Below are 25649 nucleotides of genomic sequence, written 5' to 3'. Positions count from 1 at the left end.
TTGGTGTCTGTGGGCTGTAGATTCATTCACGTGACGAGAAAACCCAGCGAGCCCTTGTGGGTCAGAGAATCGTGGGCGGTAGAAGCTGGTGCCTGCAGTGGGGCTTTTGTCTTTTTCTTCTAATCTCCGAGTCATTCAAAGTTGTGCCGCTGTGGAAGTTTTCCAGCCTTCATTTTTCCAAAGAATCCTACCTGCTTGCTGTGTCGCGTTTCCTGTCTGGATCCTTCGGCTGCTCCGTCTTCAGTCAGTGCGCTCTCAGTACCTTGATGTAGATTCAGTTTTTAGAATAGTTTTCCTATCAGTACCCCCCTTTGAAAGCTGTTTCCCCTCGGTTTATTTATAGGGTGATTTAATTAACCAAGAAAACCACGTCATGCAAGTTTTCGGTTTCTTTCCTTGAGTGGAGGGGGAGGGGCTTCGTGCTGCGATAGCAAGGCTGTGGGTCACAGCGTGTATTTCCTGGCAACTGGGGAAGGGACCCGCAAGCTTTAACGATGAAAGTTGCAGGCACTAGTGAGTCACAACTTTGAGGGTTGTGGTTATCAGGCACCGTTCACGATGGCTTTGCACTCCGTGTGTATGCACGCATTGCACACACACACAGATGCACACACACAAGCCACACATCAGTGACAGATGACCTATTGAAATAATTTCAGAGCCGGTCTGTGGTTGCTACGACAACCAATGCTCTCTTGGCTTTTATCTGGCCATGTGACAGGGACTTTGACGTCAGCCAGAGGCAGAGTCTGTGCCTGAGTCTGTCCGCATAGTCAAAGGCTTGTGAGAATCTGGTGGATGCTGGACCTCGCTGCTGAGGCTGTCGCTGCTGCTGTTGCTTTCACTGCGGTTGTTACTTCCCAGGGGCTGCAGGAGCATGGACTACTAAACCCCACATTGCTACGTGAGGTAACCAGCTTGCTTTATATGCCGGAGTTATGTTTTCCCAGCCTGTGGGAAAACATAACTCCCCTCTTAACCTCCTACAACTTTGTCTTCAGGAGCGGTTACTGATGGACCCAGGCAAAGAATGCGAAGTGACTTCTAGTCATGCATTTCAGGCAGCCTCTGGAATGTGGTTAGATTTGGATTAATGTTCCGTGAAGTAGGTTAAAATGTAATCTCCTTGCGAAACACTTGCTAACATACATTATTTAGAGATTCGCGTTGTGCGGTGTGAGCCAAACGTGCTCCCTCGAATTCCAGGAATCCTCGTTCGGTATTGTTCTGAGTCTAACAACTCCAGCACTGCCTGGCAGGGTGCAGCTAACTTTTCCTTGTTGCAGCTGCTGATTCTGCATCAGCCCACGGCCGGTTGGGTTGGGTTTCTCTCTCAGCTGCAGCGTGTACGCTTGGCGTCAATGAGAGCAGGGGAGACAAGACGCTAGACTTTGAAAGTCGTGATTCTTAGTGTACAAAAGGGCTTTCAGCACCCTGTAAACAACGGGGGACGCTGGCAACAGCTTCCTGTTTAGAGAGGAAGAATCTCCAATGTGCCAAGGAAGTCGGGGTGGGACCTATACATGTGTGTGTGGTTGCGTTTTGGGTGTTACTGTAAAGTCTTTCTGTGGCTTTCTCTGAAAACCCAGTAGTGAAGAGGAGGGACCGGGTGGCCTTTTCTAAGGAGCCCTGTGGGCTGGTTCTGATCTTTATTCTTAATTAAAATAATTATCTATAGACGAAAACAAGAGCCTGAAACCAAATGTTCATTGTTGTGAGGTCTACCTTAATTGCAGCACAGATTTAAAATGCTCACAAAAATTTTGCTCCAGGTCTTGCGTGAGTAATTTGGCAACTCTGCCGAGCAAGGGTTCTCACCTCTCCAGTTCTCTGGTACCCTGGGCACGAGGTTGTTGTGGGGGCATTGCTATGGTTCTGCTAGCTCCTTCTACAACTGCTAGCTTGTAGTTTCAAGGAAAACGCTGGCTCTGAAGCAAGCTTAGCTGTATAAACAGGACTCTAAATCCTGCAGATTTAACAGAATCGAGGCATATTTTAGAGTACCATATGGAAGAGAACCAACATATATATATGGAGTTGAGCAGAGACCGGCTCAACTCCATACATGATGGCTGTATGTTGATGAGATGTTAGTTGTGTTTCAGCTCAGTGGAAGAATACGTTGTTTTTGATCACATTACCAGGTGCAGAAATTTAAGTTATGCCCTTTACACTTGTGGGTGAGAACCTTGAACAGCTCTCAGCTACAGTGGTCACTGACTAACTGCGTGTATCAATTATTTCCCGAGTAGCTTTCAATGAGCAGACCTATTTTGAGCAGAGCTTCCACGAGGACTGTCCCATGTCTGAAGTGCTTGTATGGACCATGTACCTATTGACACAGCTTCCCATCCTTTACCCCTCCCCTCGTGATTCCAGTAACTCAGAGGCTACCTCTTTAACATGCCAACTGGTGTGTGACATTTCATTTGTGCATGGTGAGGGCAGTCATTGCTGTCATTTGGCATACACTCGGTGACCAACTTTTTGGGCTCCAACTCCAATGTCGTAATTCTTTCTCTTGATTTTCTCCCTGGGTTTTGAAATCACAAGATTGTGTGGAAAGCCTTTATACACGAGACTAGATTTCAATAATAAAAATGAGAGAGAGAGAGAGAGAGAGAGAGAGAGAGAGAGAGAGAGAGAGAGAGAGTGAGTGTGAGTTGATGCTAGGGGCACAATGTCAGTGAGAAAGTTGGAAAGCCGCCTCCGAGACGAAAGGTGCTGCTTTCAAAGCCACAGGTCCTTTTTTTTTTTTTTTTTTTTTTTTTTTAGCAAAATAAGGAAAAAAGGACTCGTGAGCAGCATCTACCTGCAGCAGTGTGACTGTGTTGCCTTCAAGGTCAAGTTTGCTTCAGCCTCAAACGATGCCAGTGTGGAAGGATTTACTCTAGACACCGGCTGCTGCATTATTGAGTGCTCTGTGTAGAGTTTCAGGAAACCTTAACCCTTTCGGGGCCATGAGCATGTTTGGCAATCTTGGTAAAGCCTACGGGCTCTTTTCAGAATGATATCTGAACAACATAAAACAAATCATGCCGGTTGCAAAGGAAGCCACTTTCCGTTAAAATGTGTTCAAAATAACAAGAGGCCATGAATTTGAAAAAGATCGGGGGGGGGGAGGTATATGGATGAGGTTGGAGGGAGAAAAGGGAAGGGGAGAGATGAATAATTACATTATAATCTCAAAAATAAAAAATAAAATGAACTATTTCTTTAATTAGGATAGTATATGTACTTTGTTGATATGTTCTTAAATCATACGAAGCAGCAGCAGCTGCAATGGCGATCATAATTTTGGAGTGGCGTTATCCATGAATGCTGTTTTGAGACTGAGCTAGTCTAACAACTACCATACGAAATGCAAATATCTGTGATTTCTCTTGGAAACAATGTCACAACCATTTTGATTTGTGACCCACATTGTAAAGGAAGGAAATACTGAATTTCAGTTTGGGGTTGTGGAAATGAAAGATGTCATGTTTTTAACCACCTAAGTTCCCAGGGTTCTTCTGAATTCTGTCTGCCTTAGAGTTAACTAATATGTGAGTCTGTGTGACCAAAAGCACTCAGACCCACTGCACAAAGTCCATAGCCTCGTTTTGGTTCCACAGCATCTGATTTTATTCTTGGATCATGAGAATGTCACAGTATTCTCTAAATACCTGGTGCAGAGATGGGTGGCGTGGTCCCTCAGCTGTGACCTGTCTTTGCTCTCCTCTGCCTTTGTCATCCTAAGTCTTCTGTGACCTGGACTGAGAGAGTCTCACCCTGTTCACTATGGGTAATGAGGGAAACAGAGTGTTGACACGTTATGCAAGTTCAAACCACGCACCACGGAGGGCTGTGGCTGTTTACGGAGACCTTTATCCGCACGGGGAAGGTGACGAAGCGGTGCTTAGATGATCATGTCAGGCACTATATGAGATCCAGAGAAGGAATCCTTCGAGAAAGTGCTCCATGCGCTAACAACCTTTAGAGCAAGCATTAAAGACCTTCTAGCTTAAAGCAAACCATACATAGACGCAAACTGACAACAAGCAAAGCTATTTCCAGCCGCATAAGGCTGACTTGTCAGGAGCCTCCAGAATGGTATGCATTCAACAGGAAGTGGGAAAAGGAGACACTTCCCGAGAAAGCTGAGCTGGATGCACAACATGTTTGTGCTGGAAGCAGGAGGTGCAAATGTTATCGTTTACCTCGACATACCAGAAAAGCTCCCATTCCCCACATTGCTTTGAAAGAGAAGGAACTAGTGCTGGCTTCCGTGTGTGCCACTGGGGAGCTCTGCAGTCAGTTGGCAGCTGTGACAGCCTGTGTTTAGAAAGTCCAAAGCCGGCCTTTGGATTACATCATCACCTACCGCCCCAGCGTGAAAGAATGGAGCTAAGATGTTTTGCACAAGCTGTTGTTTAAACCAAATCCAAATCCCTTGAATCTGAAATGGAACTGAGCGATTTTCCTTCGTGCATTCTCAGAGGGATTACCAAAGAGGATGTTCTCGAATAGTTCTTGCTCTTTGGATTAGGAAAAACACCTGCGTGGAGACTGAGTCTCTGTGGAAACCTGCGGGGAAACTTGGAAAAGTCTAAGATCTCCAACTGCCCTTTGCCTCTTAATGGTAGTGTTGGAAATTTCAGCACAGAAAGGAATGTGTCACTATTTTTTTTTTTTTACAAAATCAACTTTATTTTTAAAGTGCTGCCTTGTGGTGGAAAGCCAATTAGGAACAGCATTACAAAATTTAACATTTTTAAAATTGTTTCCAGAAGGGAGGCCATAAAATTCAGTGCTCATTAAGACCTGTATACAGAAATTGTATGACAAATATTTAAGTTCCCTGGTGCCACGGTCTCCAAACCAATATCAATCCATTTCTGATTTTAAATTTCTGTGCTTACATTTATTTATGAAATATATATCTGTAGATGCCATTGATGTCATGCTAAAATGGCTCAGTGCATACGAGCACTTCCTGCTCCTTGAAAGGGCCTGAGTTCAGCCCCCAGAAGCCATGCCAAGTGGCTCACAACTGCTTCTACTTCCAATCAGGAGATCTGAGGCCCTCTTCGGTCCTCCCCAGGCACCGGCGCACACACGGGCTCCTCCTACTGCTGCTCATAATAATGATAATTTAATCAATTTTAATGGAACATACTCCTATCACAATAAAGTTCTATAATTAGTTTGTAAGCAAGAAGTCAGTGATCTAAAAGATCTTCCTGTTGTTGCCTTGCTCACTAGGAAGCTTCTCCTTGGCATCTGAGTTCTGCTCAGTCACTCCAGCACAGTAGAGGCCTGTGCACAGGTGTACTGGTTACTTGCTTGTGGCCGTGACAAAAACACCACCAAAGGCAAACTAACAATGGAAGGCATTGATCTGGCTCACGACTAGAGGGATGTGGTCCATCGTGGCAGGGACGACAGGACAGCAGGACAGCAGGACCATGAAGTGGCTGGTCACATTACTTTCAGGGAGCAGGATGAGATGTTGTTTGCTGTTCCCTTTTTTATTTAGTTCAGGGCCCCAGCTCATGGGATGGCGCCTCCCACAGGCAGGATGGGTTTTCTCATCTCCAGTTACCCCAGGCTAGAAATCCCTCACAAATGTGCCCTTAGATTTATCTCTTAGGTGATTCTAGATCCTGTCAAGCTGACAGTCAAGACTAATCACTGCATCAAGGTAACACGGTTTAAATGATGATTCTGAAATGACTTTCTGTTACTGTATGTCCACCTGCTGGTAATACATACTAAACGGAATGACTGCATGCTAAGGGGACTCCCACAGACCACAGGTGATTTCGAAGATGCAATAACAAATAGCATTCCCTAACAGCGAAAGCATCCTCTACCTTCCCATCTCTTACCAAGGATCAGTTGCAGCAGGATCAGCCAACGGTCGATCATTATCAGTTGGCTTCTGTGGCCATCACATTATTTTAGGCATTTTGAACGTCTACCGCTGGAGTGGAGAGCGCTGGTGGCTTGATTTCATAGACTCTGGCTTCTTGACTAAGCTTTTGACTCAAGCATTTGGGCTTTGATACACTCAGTAAGTTCTGAACACCTACTGTGTGCCAATATTGATCATGAGATCTGCTTTGAGAAACAAAACAAGTCAGGGCCCCGCTGTTGGGACACACACACACACAGTCAACTGTAAAGGAACTCTAAGGGACACTTACACTCTGACTGGGTAGGGAATCAGAAACCTGTGTGTGCCTGCAACCAGGATCCCTCCCTGACAGCCGCACTGTTTACTGTGGTCAGAAAAGAAAGTCCTCACTAAAATGCATCAAAGGAAACAAGACAAAGAACCTGGAAACCACGAAAGTCTACTCCAGAATCAAACTTCCCAAGAGGTAGCTGCTGTACAGCCAGCTTCACGGGTAAGCGATCTGTTCCCCTCGCAGATTCCGAGATTCCAGGGATGTCAAGCCTGTTCCCAGTGGACCAAAGGTTATCTGTCCCCTCATTCAGGAGATAAGTGACCAGGAGAATGATTTACTCTTAGCCAATACTCGGGATTATTCAAGCAATGGGAGCCACTTTCTTTTCTATAGAGCCGTCTTTATATTCGTGCCCAAGTAGCTCCCATGTTTCCTGTGTTAACCCAGTTAAGAATAGGCTCTCAGCTTCGACAAACAGACCCGTGTTCCAGGGTCTAATACAATACTGCCTGTCTTCCCTTGGTCACAAATCTGGTTTGAGAAAAACTGCTGTTTCGCAGTCACCCAGGGACTTAGGCTCTTCCTGAGCTGCCCCGAGTGCAAATCCTGTCTTTAGCACTTTCTGTTAGCGTTTTTTAAACAGGCATGGTTTTCCCATCTGGATAACACCAGTACCCATCATCCTCCTTTCATAGTAACTGACAGATATTAAGCACCCAAAAACTTGACTTTCTATCAGTTATCTCAGACTCTATCAATGATGCCAGCACCATCCAGAGGCCAGGCCAAAGCATTTCCAGGGTTAGAGAAGGTGTATCCCTGGTGTTACGATATAGACAACTCTAAGGAAGCTGTGTAGATTTCTAAGTTCTATTTCCCCCACAATATCCCAGATTTTATTTTAATGAGGAAACAGAGATACAAAGGACAAGACAAACTTCCCAGTGACACAGAAACAGATAAGGAAGCTCTAACGCTCGGTTCCGGAGTCCTGGCTCTGCGTTCCCCCTGCAGCGTGGCTCTGTGTGGCTCTGCGTTCCCCCTGCAGCGTGGCTCCCTGTGGCTCTGTGTTCCCCCTGCAGCGTGGCTCCCTGTGGCTCTGCCTTCACCCTGCAGCGTGGCTGTGTGTTCCCCCTGCAGCGTGGCTGTGTGTTCCCCCTGCAGCATGGCTCCGTGTGGCTCTGCTTTCACCCTGCAGCGTGGCTCTTCCAGGAGAGCATAGTGTGTTTCCCCTAGAAGTGCAGTTAGAGCGTGGGGCAGATTATAACCCCCAAAACTGGTCAAAAAATCCTAATCACTCCCATGGGCTTTTGTGAAATATTGTCAGTATTCATCAAGAGGTGGAATAGTATACTATCCCTCCTACCTAAATGGGCTTGTGATTGGCCCAACTGAGAGACCATAGTGAAATGAGGTAACATGAATTTCAAGGGGAGAGCATTAAAAATTTCCCTTCCTCTATGTTTATCTCATGTGTTATATTCATCCCTGCATCCCTGCCTCCATGTGTGAAGAAGCCCAGACAATATGGAGAGGCCTTACTGTTGTTTAGGCTGATGGCCCCGACAATGCCCATTGTCCACAGCTGAATCTGTGAATGAGGAATCTACAGATGACTCCAGACCCCAGCTGTGGTCTCTCTGCCAGGTTAACCCTGGATATGTTTTCTTTCTGAGCCCCTCCTCACAGTGGTCTTAAGCCCGAAAGCTTTTACCTAATGTTTTAGGTCGTTGGGGTAAGGAGTGTTTCAAAGCTAATGGTGCAATACTCTCATGGCGGCCTCAACTTTAGAAACATAAAGGTTAAAAGGCTTCTGTGCTCTCATGTAAGTGTCTAACCAAGCCTAAAATAATTTGTGGAAAAATGTCTTTTCGTTACTAATCAACTTATCAACGACGATAGCTCAGTCTGCGAGAGGCTCAACATGCCAGCTTGAGGCCCTGAGTTCAGGTTCCCAGACATAGTGGGTACCCCTTTACTGGGCAAGGTGGGGTGGGCGGGGAAGTAGGACCCGCCCATCCTTGAGGGCTCACTGGCCAGCCAGTCTAGCTGACATGGAGGGCTCTAGGTCCAAGTAAGAGCTCTTGTCTCAAAAACAAGATGGAAAAGCAGTCAAAAAAAAAAAATTCAGAGGCAGGCGGATCTCTGTGAGTTCAAGACCAGTCTGGTCTACAAGAGCTAGTTCCAGGACAGGCTCCAAAGCCACAGAGAAACCCTGTCTCAAAAAAACAAACAAACAAACAAACAAAAAAAAAAAAATTCTGACATCAATCTCTGGCCTCCATGTGTACCTGTTCAGACAAGTGCATACCACACACATGTGCATGTACACACACACACACAGCCCATGCATATACTACATACCCACATGCATACACATATACATACACACACCATACCACACATATTGCCCATTACATACACACATACACATATGTACACACATGCTCACAAACACACCACACACATACTGTCCATCCATAGATTACATACCCACACACATACATACACACAGAGCCCATACATACACTACATACCCACATGCACACACACACACACACACTGTCCATGCATATATATGACATACCCATATGCACACAATACACACACACACTGTCCATGCATACCCACATGCACACACACACACTGCCCTTGCCTATACCACATACCCACATTCCCACACAAGCATGAGTGAGCTGAGGACACACCCCGCCTGTAAATTCAGAACAGCAGCCTATATTCTATGCTGTGGGTTTACAGTGATCAGCTGTGCACCCTAGTGAAACCTCACCCACATCCTCCTGCCTGCCATCCCTCCCTGTGGAGGTCTGTGTGCACAGCAACATTTGTACTTTCTTCCTTGTCCTTGTCTTGCCTTTCACACACACACACACACACACACACACACACACACACACACACACACATCCTCTATCTACACACATCCTCTATCTAATCGGCTGCCTACTGTGCTATTGTTAGCCTCGCTGTCTCCTTGGCACTCTCTGCCATTCCCAGTGCTTTAGGGACTATTTTTCATTCTAATGGTAAAACTAGGGAAATCCCTTGGTGGGGTAATATTTAGCTCACCCAGCAGCCCTTTCTCCTCTTAACCAAGCTGCCAAAATGGCAAATGTCCTGCTGGCTTGTGGCTGCTCATGCCAAGCAAACAGAACACTAGAATCCTCAGAAACGCTGTCCCTTTGCATTTGCTTGAAGAGGCATCTACATGCCTTCTGCTGCAGAGAGGTCAGTGCCTCTGAATCCTATGCGTGCTTGAGCTGCTCCTGTGTTCCCCTAAGAAGTGCCCATTCCTATATGCTCTCACTAATTGTCAACTCGTGCAGCTGGGCAGCTGTGAACAGCTTTCTTCTGCCTGAGGACTACTCAGTGAGAGACACTGGTGTCCATTGGTGACAGAGGCTGTTATCTGTCTGTCAGTGACCTGCCAATGGGCTTTCTTTACTAAAGATACAAAAGGTGTCACTAAGTTGGATGCTTCTAGCAAAGCGTACACTCTGGTTAGGGAGGCCGGGGCAGTACTTATGGCCGAGGAGAGAGCTCTGCCCTCTATCCTGGTGAAATGTCTGGATCCTGGTCTCATGGAGGTACTCACTGATTCTCGTAGACTGAGATGACTTTTGACAGGAAGTGAGCTTGAATGGAAAGTTTGACTTGAACAATGGATATCAAGTGATGATTCATGGGTAACATTATATATTTAATATTAGGACCCCAAAGAGTATCTACCCATTTGAAATCAAGAAAGTGGTTAGGAAACCTAAAACCCTGGAATCCCTAAGGGAAGCCTACAGAGGACCTGAAATGCTTCCGTTTAAGCTGCATTGGTCAGCTCGGGCAGTGGGAAGCTAGCGGAGGTCAGAGGCGCTGAGGCAGCAAATGCGTTCACAGGGATGCGATGTGTTAATGGCCTCTTCCCTTTGCCACACCCAGGTTTGTTAAAAAGGTCTGGATAGATACGTTAAGGAACTGTTTCGTTTTTCTCCATTTTGCTCATAGGAAATCTCTAACTTCTAAGCTAAAAAAAAAAAATGTGTCTTCATTTGCCCCTGCTGTGTGAGCTGTCGCGCTCTTTCCAGTTTGACTGAGTGGTGTTTGGAGCTCTGAAGCACAGTTTTAAAGGTGTCAGTCACCATCCTACAAATCCCCAAACCAAGTGAATACTTCAAGACTTCATGAAAATTATAATTAGCCAGGAGGTGGTAGCGCACGCCTTTAATCCCAGCACTCGGGAGGCAGAGGCAGGTGGATCTCTGAGTTCAAAGCCAACCTGGTCTACAAGAGCTAGTTCCAAGAAAGGCCCCAAAGCTACAGAGAAACCCTGTCTCGAAAAAAAAAAAATTATAATTACTATCCCTAATGAAAACCCTGGACCATTGCCTTGTGTGCTCACATGTATTTGAAAGTTTGGCTCTTAGTCTTGTTGGAAGAGGTGTCACCAGGGGTGGGTTTTACGGCTTCAAAAGCCCACACCAGGTGCAGTCTCAGGTGCTCTCTGCCTGCTGCCTCTGGATCCAGGCGGAAGCTCTCAGCTCCTGCTTCCGTGCCATGCCCGCTTGTCTGCCAGCATATTCTCCAGGGTGATGGCCATGGGCTCCCCCTCTGAAACTGTAAGCAAGGCTCCAATTAAACGCTTCCTTTTATAAGTTGCCCTGGTAAGGGTGCCTCTTCGCAGCCATAGAACAGTAACTAAGCCACCTCATTATTCTGAAAAATCTTGAGCTCGATTCACCAGTGAAAACCTGAACTGTTTGGGGAAGTATTAGTAGTAAACCTTTGTACCTTTCATGACATCTGACAGCTTTGACTACAGTCACCAATACTGTATTAGGCAATTATCAGAATGTTCTTAGCCAGAATTCTTAAGAAAAAATATTTTGACTCATACGTTGAAAAATGTATGCATGACATATGTAATGTAAAACAAAGTGGAAGACAAATCTTCGTGTGGCCAACAAAAGCCTTTGCTAACCGTTCTATTGGAGTGCAAGGTCAGATTCTGTATTGATAGTGGCTTAGCCCAGCATGTTGGGGATCCATGTTGTCCAGAGTCCTGGCACGAGGGAAACTGGATTAGCAACATTGTTTCAGCTCTCCAGTTACCTACAGTCCCAGAAGAGTTGGGGACAGTCACTGCGGCTCTGGTGATGAGGAAAACTAGGCCTTACCCTTGCAAACAGCTTCTAAGTGGACATAAATTCCACATCCCGGGGCCATGGCCCTCTGCAGCTCCTTGCTCCCTCCCAAGGAGTGGCCTGGCAACCTTGCCAAGCTGGGAGCCCCTATAGTAAGTTCATCTGCCAGCAGTGGCTACGGATGGGCATGCACCCGCTGGGCCATTCCTTCCCAGAGACCTTGACCAAAATTTACGTGGAAGTTAGTTTTCTTCCAAGTACTTTCGCCGCTATAGTCAAATATTTCCCATGCAATGGAAGCCGCTAAAGAATGATGCAGTCAAAAGCCACTGTTTGAAAGAAACTGAAAACCCTCTGGGCTCATCCTCAGAATGCTTCAACCTCAAGTCAACCATTGCAATTTAGAAGACCGTCTCCTCCCCTGACCCTCCAAGGAACCCATGAATGAATGTCAGTGACTGACTGAGAGGTGATCCCTGCCCCATCACCACCCTGGCAGGAAGATCAGCTGCTTAGTTCCCAAAAGTACCGGCCTGGCTCTGTTCCTGATTGGCTGAAAGAGACTGAGTATATTGTATTATAAAAACAGCAGGCCTCTTGTCATAGTGCGCCCAGACTTAAATTCAATAGAAAACTTTTCCCCACTGAGGTCAAATCTACACGTCAGTTTTGCCATTTCAATGATTTTGAATGCGCAGTTTGGCGGTGGTAATGGCATTCACCTGTGTCACAATGTTACCTCTCTCTATCTCCAGAACTTTCCAGTCTCCCCAAGGTGAAGCTTCAGAACCATTACAGCAGTGGTCCTCAACCTTCCTAACGCTGAGACCCTTTCATACACACAGTTCACGTTGTGGTGACCCCAGCCGTTACATTGTTTTTGTTGCTACTTGATAACCGCAATTTTGCTACTGTTAGGAATTTATAATATAAATATCTGGTATGCAGGGTGTCTGATACACAGCCCCTGGGAAAGGGTTGTTGAACCCCTCAAAGGGGTTGTGACCCACAGGTTATGAACCGCTGCATTACATGACTACAGCCGCCTCCCTTCCCACCAACTTCCGGGCAGACTCTTGACAGTTTTTAAACAGGAACATTTTGAAGTAGGGCCTGTCTTTTATCTATTGTGCATGTTCTTCGAGTAATAAGGTCTGCATTAAAATACCTGAACCGATTAGAACCGTCCTTAGGCATTTACCAGTGGGGAAACGTATATAGTATTTCTTGACATACAGATTTCAGATGTACAAAAGTGGACTTATGTTCCTGAGATTGAAGGAGGAGATGGAGGGATGATATCGGCCACTGTTGTCCTCTTTCTTAGTTGTCTGCCTTTTAAACTACACTACCCTAGTCAGCAACTACAACTCTGCTTAGCAGCTTCAGGGTTTCGGCCTGAAGAAATTTTGTTCTCTCAGGCACCGTCTCTTTCAAAACTACTAAGGGACCTTCTCTAAATCTCTGTCCTGCTAAAGAATTCGAGATTCAAAGGTTGAGGTAGAATCCCGTTTCCCAGGGAGGCTTAATAGCAAGCAGTTCGCCTCCTCGCATCTCCCAGGAAGTCCTCACATTCCCCTCCCCCCTTGCCTTGCCCTTCTGTACCTGGCTCCTCCCTACTACTTCCTGTCAGCTAGTTGCTGCAGCCTCCAGACCACAGTTGAATCTTATTTCATCAAACACATCTTTGCATCATTAAACAAATGTTCCAGAGCATAAACAAAAGTAACAATAACACACCTTAAAATAATAATCTACTAGTCACCTTCATTTTCTTTCATTTTCAATTTGAGTGTGCATGTCTGTGTGTATGTGTGTGTGTGCTCACACACATGCCAGAGCACCAATTTGGGAGTAGGTTCCCTCCTTCCACTGTGGGTTCTGGGGGTGGAAGTCAGACCGTCAGGTTTGAGCAGCAGGTGTTTTTACCTGCTGAGATCACCCCGAGCCATCTCTGCAGCGCGGTGGGTACCGTTTTTATGAAATCATTTACCATGCCATCCTGAGTACCCTAAAGAAAATCCTTGGACCTGGGAAGTTGTCTGACCCCAGTGTGAGTCTCAGTCTTGTGTTGGTCCTTGTGATGGTGACTAAATTGCCGACTTCACGGAGCCCAGATTCACCTGGGAAGACAGGGTCTGTCAGGGGCCATCTACATCAGGATTGTTGGGGGCCATGTCTGGGAGAGATTTTCTTGAGTAGGTTGATTGGTGTGGGGAGACCCGGCCTAAGCGTGAGCAGCACCATTCCCTGGATTTGGGTCTACAGGGTTAAAGAGGAAGGGAGCTGAACAGGGCATGCCTTCGTGCTCCCTCTAGGCCTGACTGTGGATACCACCAGGTGCTTCCAGCTCCAGCCTCGCCAGCCCCACAGTGATAGGCTGTGACTTGGAATTGTCAGCTGAATGAATCTTCTTTCAGTTACTCTGTCAAAGTGTTCTATCACAGCAACACGAAGGGAAACTAGGGCAGTCTTTAATTAATAGTCATCTTAAATAGCAGATTAAATCAATTTATGATAGAGTAGAACATTTGGAAAACAGAAGACAATGAAAAAATGAAATACCACTACATTATCTGCTGCCTAAAATTAGCCACTGCAAATGTTTTTAAGGGGAAACATTGTATATAATTTTACTCTCGTAGAAGAAAGAGGGCTCTAAAATGGAAATGAGAATTTGGAGGTCAGATAACATCTGTAAATCAGGAATTTCTGATTTCCAACTAAATTATATTTCTAATTAAAAGTTAAAAATCAATCAAGAGCTGAGAGATTAGGGTTTTACTCTGAAGGGGACTTGTTTCTTAATAGATATAGGCTTAAATTTTCAGTTACCAAAGCTTAATTCCTCTCTCACTGAGACTAGAGAAAGACGTGTATAATCAAAGAGAAGCACCACTGGGGGAGAAAACAAAAGCTGACCGCACCTAAGGACTGCTCTCCTGGCAGAAAGGAGGTTTAACAGAGAAAGAAAGCAGAGTCCACGGTGTCCCTTCCAGAAAGAACAGTAGACCCCCAGCAGGGACGCCACCACCCCCTCACACAAGTGGACAGACCCACGGAAAATCCAGAGGCAGGCAGTGGAGTTCTTGACCTGCCTCTTCTTGGCAGCTCGGCTTCTGAGTTTTGTGTGCTCCGTTATTGCTTAAACGCCCACTGTGCTTTCTGTTTCTTATTGCTTATCCACTTGTCTTCTGACATTTCTCGGGATCTTTGTCTTCTCCAGTTGACCTGGAGAATCAAGTCTAGGGCATGCATGACATGCCCCAGGTTCCTTCCTAATTCTTAATTATTCAGTCATGATAGAGTGAAGGTTCATTTAGGCAAGGAATATAAAAGCTGCGTGTGCTTCTGGTAGGATGTTTGGAAGAGACATGTTTATGTAGAATATAGGAGACTGTGGTAGATAATTTAGAAAATACAGAAGAAATATCACTGTTGGTGTCTTGTGGCTTCAGGCTAGCCACTGCTATTTTAAGGTTAGAAACTGTGTTGCATTTAACTTTACTTTAATAGTAGAAGAGGTGAGTTAAACTGGGGGTTTGAATCCCTGGCTCAAATCTTGTGTCTTGTTAAATCTTCTCTTTACCAAGCTCCTTGGATTGCTTTCAAACCCAGCCAGTCTGCTGGGCTGTTTTTCCCATGACAAATGGAGGTTTCCCATTGTCTCCAGGTTCGCCTCTCTCAAGTCATTTTCAGTCTTCCTGTGGTGTATTTATTTATAAAAATTTTTTAATGGTAAAGGACTGTGATCTTCAATTTACCCTATAATTGAGAATATAGTCAAGATAACTTCCCACCATGAATTTGTGACCTTCGTTCCATTGTCTTCAAGAAGCATAAAAAGCCAAAGGGAAGCTAGCTGCCATTTTTATTTTGATGCCTTTGGAAGGGGGGCTTCTCCCACGTCTGTGGGCTTCTAGTATCTTCCTCCTTATCTTGCTGATCATAAATTTCACTAGAAAGGGTCTAGCTATGTCTTTCAGGTTTTGTTTGTTTGGTTGGTTTGGTTTGATTTATCTTCATGATTGCGTTCCAGGATTTTGAAATCCCGGTTGACTCAAGGCTTCTTTGGGAAAGCATTCCTGAAGTGACATCTCTGTTTTCCTCTTCTTTAACATCCTGACACTCTCTGCTGTGTTCCCGCTTTTCTCTCTTTTTTTCTTCACTTGTTTTTACATGAATTCGAAGATTTTCCCCAACTTTGTCCTTTGCGTCACAGATTCAGTTTTGTATGGTTTTATTGCAATTATTCAGCCTCCCGTGGAGCCTAGTTAGTTTGGTTTTATTTATCATTTTATGAGTGTTTTGCCTAAAATGTATGTCTGTACCTGTTGCCCACAGATGTCAGAAGAAAGCGTCAGATCCCCTGTAACTAACTGGAATTTTAGATGGCTATCAGTCACCCTGTGGATGCTGGGAATCAAACCTGGGACCTCTGGAGGAGCAGCCAGTGTCCTCAACCACTGAGCAATAGCTCCAGCCCCCAGGCTCCAGCCCCTTATGTCCTTTGTTTTTCCTCAGTGATGGTTAAGAGTTGACTTGCTCAGCCAAATTAATAAAGAGCTGAGTTGACAGGCGGAGGTAGCCAGGGGAATCCCTGGGTAGTTATGGGGGAATAGTGTTCTGCTTCTTGTCATTGAAGCTGGACCTGGGAGCTGCTCATAGAAGGCACACGTGTGAGAAGCAGACAAGAGGCTCATGCCTGTCCCAGCTGCCAACATGAAGGATGCTTTGTTTCCAGGAGTGAACTTCTGACGTGCACCCTTCTGGGCAGCGTGGAGTCAGGGAGAAAAAGGTGGGACCCAGCGTTCTGCACAGCCTTCTTAAAAGCCACCTCCTCCTTGTTAATTGAGACTGACATTCCACGGGGTTCTGTGGGAAGGAACAGCACTCACCTCTTAACTGCTCACTCTGAAATCTGTTTTATATCCTAATTTTTATTGGCCTGATTCAACCACATCTGTGATGTTTTCCATAAATTCCCAGAAGATCCTTCAAATGTATTTCTACTGATCCCACCCTCTTCTGGATGTCTTCCTTCCCACACATTTCCTGGGAGACATAAGCACGTGGGTTTTTAAGTTAGATTCTGTGCACATCGAGGGTGATTGGCCCAGGGTGTTGGCTCATGCCTGGCGTGGGGCCATAGCATATGTCAACTTTCTATGGAGCTATTCTTTCCTTCACTGTTACCAACAACACTTCCTGCCCTGGTATAATAATATAAACCAGTGTACATTGTGAATAGACTCATATGATAAATGTGATCATTTTATAAAGTGAACAAAGTGAAAAACAGTGGATCACATGAGTCTGGCCCCGGGCTCAGGCCCACTCCTCTGTCTCAGCTCTGTATAAAGACGTAGAATGCAAACCCTAGCTACAATCTCTGATCCCACAGTTGTACAGTTTCAGTCTGTCCTCTTCCGTTAAGACTGAAAGTTCCCCTGTGGTAAACACGGTGCCTCCGTAAGTCTGTGGCAAGGCGCGTAACACAGGCGAAAGGCTAAATGAAAGAACAAAGAAATGAACATGCTTTGATGTTGGCCTTAGGAGGAGGTGCACTGTCTTTCCTTGCTAAAATGACCCTGGCATCCTTGGTAGTCTGGAGAGGCTCTGGAGAAGGGCGTTCTAGGCAAAGGGGATAATTTGGTCAAGGCGGAGCACACCCTTCGGTGTGCTATCACAGAGAGCTATCAGTCACTACTTCTTCCAAACCAAACCTCGTATCTCTGTTGTGCCCGTGTGTTCTGAGAAGTTCTTTAATTATTACCAGCCTGGGAGTGCAGGCCTCAGTAAAACTATTGTCATTGCCTCAGTTCAATGGGCATCAGGAAAGCCTTCTTCGTGGTTGAATACAATCATGATTTAAAGTCTGTGCCCAGTGGTTGAATACAATCATGATTTAAAGTCTGTGCCCATCTTTTTTGCAAGTCTCTATCAAAGGATATGCTTGCAGCGTCAGAGACTGCAAGCCGTCTCTTCCCAGGAGTGTTCCAAAGCTGCAGGTAGATTGGAATGGTGCTTGTAAGCCACGCTTGGTTTCTGTTGCCTGCTTGAAGCGGGTGGTGGGTGAAGACCCGCAGGTGTGGTGCACTGCTTGCTCACGGAACTGCTTGGCTTCCTATCTCAGAAATGCCCTGTGCTATGTTGGAAAGTCTCCTCAGAGGGCTTTGCCTACAATTTCCAATAATTTCATTCAAAACAAAACCTACTAGTTGTCGGGAATAAGTAGGCTCTCTCAATTCCTGGTTAATCAAAATTAATCTTTTAATTTTGAGATGTGTGTTATTTTATCTGCAAAGTAGATGCTCAATAAATATGAGGGTAATGAGTGAAAAGAGAGAGGCTCAAGGACAGCAGGAGACTGCCTTTCCTGAAGTAGTCATGGAGCACTTTCTCTCGAGGTTATTCAGGTAGAGGTGGGGCTCTACTATTGGCTATGTCATCCAGTCTCTGTATCGACCCTTTTCACTGCTGCCGCGTCCTACACACATCAGCCATCTTTGAGTTCTGAGGCTAATTTATTCCAGGATTTTGAAGGTCTCGATGGACAAGTAGAATCCTTTTTTTTTTTTTTTTTTTGCCCATGCACAGGATTGCCTGGGTTACTCCAAGGGGCCATCTGTCCATCTGTGACTTCCCAACTTCTTAAGAATGAAGCTATACAACTTATCAACATTGTGAGGTTAGCTGTGTGACACTAGAGAATGGGATGTCCCAAGTTCTGTGACTCAGAAGCAATCTTGGTGAAGTACCAGGGTACCTTGATCAGAAAATGAGGTCTGGGGATGCCACAGTATAAAATCCCGGCATCCAGGGATGCACTCCCAGAAGTCCTTGCAGCAGCGAGGGTTGAAGTCTTGAGGAAAGAAAGATGCCCTAGGGGTGATACTGGCAGGGATGCAGAGGTCCTCGAATTGCTTAGTCTCAGCTGAGTCTGCACTGCTGGGCCCATGAGGAGCACCTCCCTGAGCTGACTCTGGGTCCTTGGTGGAATCTTCCCGTTACAATATCTATGGACAGGTTTCTTTCTGGGCTGGAGCCAGAGCTTATGGAATTGTTGAGAGGTGCAGGTGCCTGACTAAATTCAGAATTTTAGGTCCAGAACCTATAGGTGAGGGTGTGAGATTCACCTCTTTCTAAAACTCCATTGGTAGTTCCTAACTCACACCTGGAAATCCACTCGCACTTCCCCAAGGCCTCAGTCTATAAGGATTTGAGATAGGACAGATCACGAGCACCAGGAGCTTCAAACCCTTACAGCAGCTCCGCACACAATGGGAGGCAGGTCCTATGCCATCTGCCTTAAGTATCAAGGCCTTGCCTTCAGGGGAGAGTAAACTATGAAGTCATAGTCCCACCACCAACCCCACAGGGTGGACCGGGTAGCTTCCCTAGAAACTCTTGTAGGTATGTATCCTGGGCTCTTGTCCGGACCACTGTAACCAAAGTCAACTCTGACCAAGTTAACTCTTCTCTATAGAGTCCTTGTGAATCCCTCAGTACAGATAGCCAAAGATCAGGGCTGTCAGATTTCAGGATCTGGCTACCTAAGTGGGCCATAATGGGCAGGGAGCATGCTGTCTTTGTCTTCCTTAAAGCATAGGAGAGTATCCAGCTTATAATAGATACACAGTGAGTCCATGTTGAGTTGGAGGCTGGCCATGTGGGAAAGGAGGACAGAGTTGTCTTAGTAAAGGTTTTCTGTTGCTATAAAGAGACACCATGACTACGACAACTCTTACAAAAGAGAACGTTCAATTGGGGTTGAACAGTTTCAGAGGTTCAGCCCATTACCTCATGGTGGGGAGCGTGGTGGCATGCAGGCAGATGTGGTGCTGGAGTAGCAGAGAGTCCTACATCTTGCAGGCAACAGGAAGTTGACTAAGGCAGTATGCTGAACATGGGAAGCCTCAGAGCCCACCCCCACAGTGCCACACTTCCTTGAGAAGAACACACTTTCACTTTCACCAACAAAGCCACACCTCCTAATTAGTGTCACTCCTGTTGTGGAAAGTCACTTTAACTATGTAAGGATGTGTTACATTTGCTTGTGTTGTGGATTATTACTTTAACTATGTAAAGGTGTGGTGAATTTTTTTAATTATGTAAAGATGTGTTGCTGTTTTACCTTACCTGCCTAAGGCACCTGATTGGTCTAATAAAAAGTTGAATGGTCAATAACCAGGCAAAAGAGATGGTGGAGCTGGCAGGCAGAGAGAATAAGTAGGAGGAGGAATCTAAGCTCAAGAGAGAAGAGAACAAGGGGGAAGGAGAGAAAGGGAGACAGACAAACAGACAGACACAGAGGAAGCAGGAAAGTAGTACACACAGAAAGAAAGGTAAAAAAGCCCCAAGGCAAGATGTAGACAAAGAGGAAAAGGTGAAGTTAGGTTATAAGAGCTGGTGGGACAAACGTAAGATAAGGCTGAGCATTCATAACTAATAATAAGTCTCTGTGTCTTCATTTGGGAGCTGGTTGGCAGCCAAAAGAAATCCCGCTCCACACTCCCTACAAGATTATGGGGGCCAGTGGCATTCAAGCTACCACAGGGGTCATGACAGCGAGGCGCTGGTCCAGCAACGCATGATTTCCTGTGAGAATTTCAAATCTTAATACACATTTCCCTACTGACCTTTTCAGAGTGACATCTCCATCTCCCTCCTTCTCCTCCAAGAGTAAGCTAAGGAACATGAAGTTTTTATTTCCAAACCTCATAAAGTAAAAGTATACTCTGTCCCGTTTTTTTTTTTTAACTGCAGACACCCAATGTCCTTGCATTTCCACTGTGTCTAAGCGATACCCCATGACCATCAACACCATTGTGCCTCGCCACCACTGAGGTAAATCAGTATTAAATACCATTACTAGAGGAGGGAACCAAAGCCCAACAACAGATAGGAATGAGAATCAGACACACGGACCTTAACCCTCTGCCAGCCTCGGGGTCAGCACACTCGCACCAGCCTTGGAGGAATATGTGGAGATTGAAACTTAGAAAAAGTGTTCTATGGATACCTGTGTTCAGGAACATTGGTCTCACATAAAACTGAGAGAGCTTTAAATAAAATATCACTGCTAGGTCTCACTGAATATTCAACTGTGGATCCTATACAAAAAAAAAAAAAAAGACTTAACAAGGTAATGTTCGTTTGCAGGTAGGGCTGAGAACGCCAATCCAGGCAGTGGGTGCTCCTGGATTGCCCAAGCTCCCAATTTAATCCAGCAGTGTCTCTCCTGGGTCACCACTCTCCTGCATTAGGGAGGCCTGCCTATGGAACCTTCTGGAAACGTGAACATTTAGCTTGAGTCCAAACATTTTGTGACCAGCGTGGGAATGTATCCACACTCACGTTTTAAGAGGGATAACATCTATTATGGGATGCAGCTGGTCACATTGCAGCTGCAGTTAAGAGAGTTCAAGACCAACCTGTTTTACAAACTAAGTTCCAGGCCAACTAGGGCTACATAATGAGACCCTGTCTCAATTCCCTCCCCCGCCCCCATACATGTATGTGCCCCTAAAATGGAAATAGGGTGCACATTGGACTTGCCCTCAGTAATCCACCTCTTCCAGCAAGGTTTTCCCTCCTTCTGGTTTGGTGGCCTTCCTAGACATCGCCACAGCTGACTAAATGTTCAATCACAGATACCCACGAGAGAGAGTTACATGGAAGCCTGTGACTGGAGGTTTCTCTCCAACCTGCCAGTTCCCAAAGAACCACTCAGAGGCTTAATATTAATTATAAACTGTTTGGCCTATTAGCTCAGGCTTTATTATTAACTAGCTCTTATAACTAAATTAATCCATTGCTATTATTGTATATTTTACCACAAGGTGCATGACTTGTTACCTCACATACTGCTTCCCCAGTGGCTGCTGGCTTCTCCCTGACTCCGTCCCTTTTTTTTTCCCCTGTGTCTCTATTTTGATTTCCCACCTTGCTCTATTCTGCCTGGCTACATGGCCGAGTCAGCTCCTTTATTAACCAATGATAATAAAACATATTCACAGCATACAAAGAGACATCCCACATCAGAAGCCCTATTATTATAAATATTGTTTCAAACCTCAGTAAGTATGCTTTTTTTAAACCTGAAATACAATGTAGTCTAAACTGTCTGCAACCCATATAAGAAGTAAGTCACAATTCGTTTTAGATTAAACACATCAATATTGGAAATCGTTTGGAAGTCTGACTTTAGAGAACATGGCTGGGGCTGCCTGTGCCCTGTGCCTTGGGAGGAAAAAAGAGAAGCCTTGGAAGTTTGCACTGTTTGCCAAGTGTGTCAAGATCCTGGTTGTCCCTGATGGCCGTTGGCACACACAGGCAAGTCACTCGCTCTGACTTTATAAGAAACAGCAGCTTCTTGCCAGCCTGCTCCTTTGTGGGAAGCCAACAGAGGGTTTGCACACAGGACCTGTCATTTTTAATCATTGCTCTGTGTAACTTGTTGCCAGGGAATAAAAGCATGTTTGTTAGGAATCTTTGGATAATGGGGAAATATGCAGAAATGAAAATGGTATTTCCACTGACCTGGGCTACAGATGATAATGTCAACTTCAGGTCTTTGAGGAGATGATCTCCCAGTGCCCGGCATTATTCTTTACCCCAAACAACATTCAGCTGTTTTGAGGTGATGAACCGAGCATCTCCAGAGAGGAACCAACCTCTGCGCCTTTGACTCTTCCGAGGTCTAGTATCTGCACAAGGGAGTTGGTAGGTGCTGCCCTGTGGGAGGGCACAGGAGCACACAGCTGGGTCTTCAAACCCGGGGCTGTTCTCCCGAAGTCTATGGCTGCAAGGGATGCATTTCTGGGATCAGATAGCAATAGTGATGTTAGGAACCTTCCAGAACTACGGGACTCTGTGTCCTTCATGCTCAATGACAAGGACAGAGTCTGTTGGTGGCCTTTGCTCCTGGTTGAGGGCTGTTCCTGGACCAGTGGGTCCCTGTCCATGGTGGCATCGTCCTTCAGCCAGCACTCTGCAAAGCCCTGGGAATGGAGGTGGCTCAGGCTTTCTTAACTGGGTTATCTGAATCCTCTTCTGCCACCCACCCTGGCTAATTTTGTCTGAGATTTCACAGTGCTTCTAAATTTATATATGTAAACAAACAGGGGCACACTTTTCTTCAAGTCTTTTGTTAGAATTCAAATTAGGACGTGGTTTTCCGTCCTTCATACAACCGGGCAGAAGAAAGAGTCCAGTGCAGATGGTGTTCAAACTATCTCAACAAATAGGAGGCGGGGCACGGGCATCCCCTGCTAACCTGGCTGACTGTTTTTGTTTTGTGAAGTGTGGTCAGAACGAATGGCGACAATTCCAACAGAGTTTGCCTGGGTGATTTCCCAAGGGAAGAAAGATATGACCTTCCACTGTTCTGAAAATAACCAAGACACTGTACTTGTAAAATCATATAGGTCAGGTGTTATGAGTAGCTTTCTTTCTGCAGAGGGAGATCAATGAGGACCATCTGCTGGGCATGCAGGATGGAGTCTAGGAAGCTGCAAGTCTGTTTTTATTTTTTCTTCTCTGTCAACATCATCATATATATGCCCATTTGTATCCTAGAGAGAGAGAAGGGAGAGAGAGGGTGTGCATATGGGTGAGTGAGTAGTGAGGAGAACATGGGAGGGGAGGAATTGAGGGAGGGGAAACCTTTATCAGAATTTATTGCATGTTTTCAATTTTAAAAAATGTGTAAGTTTATACACATAGAAAATTTCACTCACAATTTGGAAGTTTGGGTTAGGAGTCCAACTTTAGCTTATTTCCTCCTGACAGACTTCTAAAGTTTCTCTTGTGTTGTGAACAGAAATGACCAGTTCCCCTCCAAAGAAACTGAAGAACATCTTTGAGAATATGCTATAATTTGTCTGAAAAGCAGCTTTTCCTAAAATCCAAAATAACTGAAAATCAGAAGATATTCGATAGGGTCGGGGAGACCAGAAAGAGCACTTGGGGTGCAATCTTTGGGGTGCTGTGCTGTGTGCATGAGGCGTCGGAGCAGCTTCTTGGGTGAGAATCGGGTGACTTTGGTGACTGAGGGTATGAACTCTGTGGGAACTGCTCGGAAGATGAGGTTTGTGTATGCTGCAGGGATGAGGGGCCCCAGAGCATGGGGGGGCCGCGGCTGAAATTTCTGTCAGACATTAGCCTCGGGGGAGTGGGGGACCGCGGCACAGATCTCTGTCAGACACTAGCCTCGGGCTCGTGCTAAAATGGCCCACAAGCGTCAGTCTGGCACTGAGAGAAGAGGGTGTTTCCAGTGTGCCCCGGTACTTCCTGGTGAGAGTTCCCTGTATTCCTAACCTTCTCTGTGTTGAGCCTCCTGAGCTCTGAGCTGGTATTTTATCCTATGTAGTAGGTTGGATTTAGAAAAACTTTTTCCTCGTGCCCAATTCCTTGTCACGAGCTTCCCCACACACTCATATCCTCACCCTTTCTCTCTCTTCATGACAACAGCCCGGGCGAGCGCTCCGATCAAATCTCATTCTGGACATAAATGAAGATTCGACAAGTATCTTTCTTTTTACTAGAAAAATGTTTACCCAAGCATACCCTTGAAAGGTATCTGTAATCCTAAAGCTTCACCAGTTCTTGGTGCCCTCTGGATTATTGTCCGTGTGGGGGTTTGAGAAGAGCTGCAGGCCCGGTAGCTTTCACTGCCAAGGACAGCCGCTGACCTTTTGCAGTGACCCACTTTCAGAATGTTGTTCCCGTCGGTACAATGTAGCAACTGTGAAGGTCTCTGTTGCTCCTTGGATCCACACCAGTGTCCTAATAGGAAAGGGCAGAAATGTGTCTTCTCTCTTGTTCAGCCTGGAACTGGGATTTGCTGTGGCTCTCCTCAGGCGGTGGCGGGTACGTTTTGTGTACTCGGAGCTGTACATAGAAGACTGTGTTAAGAGATTGCATTTGCTGCCTTGTTCTTTAACACGGGAACCTGACCAGGATACAAACGTCCTTGCTCACTTCTCTACACAGCTAAGAGCTTCTCAAGCCAAGCTTCACAGTTCTCACTTGCCAATGCTCAGCCCCTCCCTCCACAAACCAGTGTTCCTGCAGGAGGCAGGCTCTGTCATGGAGGGATTCACTGATCAGAACAAGTTGGCCTAATCATGGTGCAGCCACTTACTGGCTGGCTTTGTGACATTTCTCAGTTTCTCTTAACATCTGTCTCCTCTCACAGTGGCATGAACATCTACACTGGAAAACCATGGGGCCTGGATAGAATGTCGCATAGGAAGCACCTGCCGCCACGGTGGAGCGCTCCCTAGCGGCGGCTGATGATATTAACACACCCGAAGTGAGACCCAAAGTCCTCATCCCGGCTAGGAGCACCCCTATCCAGCACCCCTATCCAGCACCCCTTCAGAGTGAAGGTCTTTCAGACTGGGTTTGGGTTTTGTCATAGGTTAGAGCCATAGGAGAAGAGGGGGCCTCAACTGAGAAAATGCCAGCATCTGGTTGGCCTCTTGGAAAGCCTGTGGGGTCTTCTGATTGATGATTGGGTGGACAGACCCAGCCTGCTGTAGGTGGTACCGCCCCACAGCAGGTGGCCCTGGGCTGTGTAAGGCTGAGCAAGCCAGTGAGCAGTGTTCTCCCATGGCCTCTGTCCCACATCCCTGCCCTTCCTTGAGTTCTTGTCTCTGTTTCTCCCAATGATGGACTGTGATGGGGGTGAACAAGTCAAACAAGCCCTTCCCTCTGCAAGCTGCTTTTGGTCACAATGTCTTAAGGCAGCAAGAGAAAAGACACTAGGCCATGGGCCCAGACCCGCTGGCTCCTGCCTTTCTCGTTTGCTCCCAAACACAATGCTCCTGTGGTAGTTTGTCGTTAGGGTCGCTGTGGCTTCCACACTACTACACAGTGGCGTTTACCCTTGACCTCCCAGGGGCAACACCTGGTAGAGGTCCCACCTCCTTCTAGCGACTGTCCCCTTGGCATCACAGTGCCATCTTCTTCTCTTTCCCTCTAACAAGCTCTTGTTCTTAAAATATCTGGGGGACACAGACATAATGTGTTATCTTTTTTGGTTACATTTATTCCCCCAGTGAGTCCAACCCAGTTTTACTGCTTCTAACAGTACTTACCAGTGCCTTAAACTCAACCCCAGTTCCAGAGTCAGCCAATCCTTTCCTAGAATACCTACCTAAGGGCCCTCAACTCAGTGTGTGTGTGTGTGTGCGCGCACACACATGCATTTCTGGGGTTGGTGACTTTTTGCTATTGTCACAAAACATCTGACACACAACCTAAGGGAGAAAACACTTATTTTGGCTCATGGCATCGGGGGGGGGGGGGG

At 46.0% G+C, this 25649-nt stretch overlaps 1 protein-coding gene across 4 annotated transcripts in view; it reads left to right on the top strand.

Annotated features, from left to right (window-relative positions):
- Ncald (neurocalcin delta) overlaps positions 1–25649 on the top strand; it is a 284369-nt gene that overhangs the window by 211516 nt on the left and 47204 nt on the right. The window contains exon 1 of one of the 4 annotated variants that reach the window (XM_050163116.1): positions 729–909. The exons of 2 other annotated variants lie outside the window; for them this stretch is intronic. The gene's annotated coding sequence lies outside the window, so the exon portion shown is untranslated. Of the gene's footprint in view, positions 1–728; positions 910–6368; positions 6393–25649 lie in introns of those variants that run through there. One more of the 4 variants, XM_050163152.1, reaches the window with a different exon arrangement.

Source organism: Alexandromys fortis, unplaced genomic scaffold (assembly GCF_014885135.2).
Source record: "Alexandromys fortis isolate MF-2015 unplaced genomic scaffold, M_Fortis_MF-2015_v1.1 scaffold_17, whole genome shotgun sequence".
Classification (NCBI taxonomy): Eukaryota; Metazoa; Chordata; class Mammalia; order Rodentia; family Cricetidae; genus Alexandromys; species Alexandromys fortis.
Note: the sequence above shows the minus strand (reverse complement) of the source record. Positions and strands in the feature narration are given on the sequence as shown.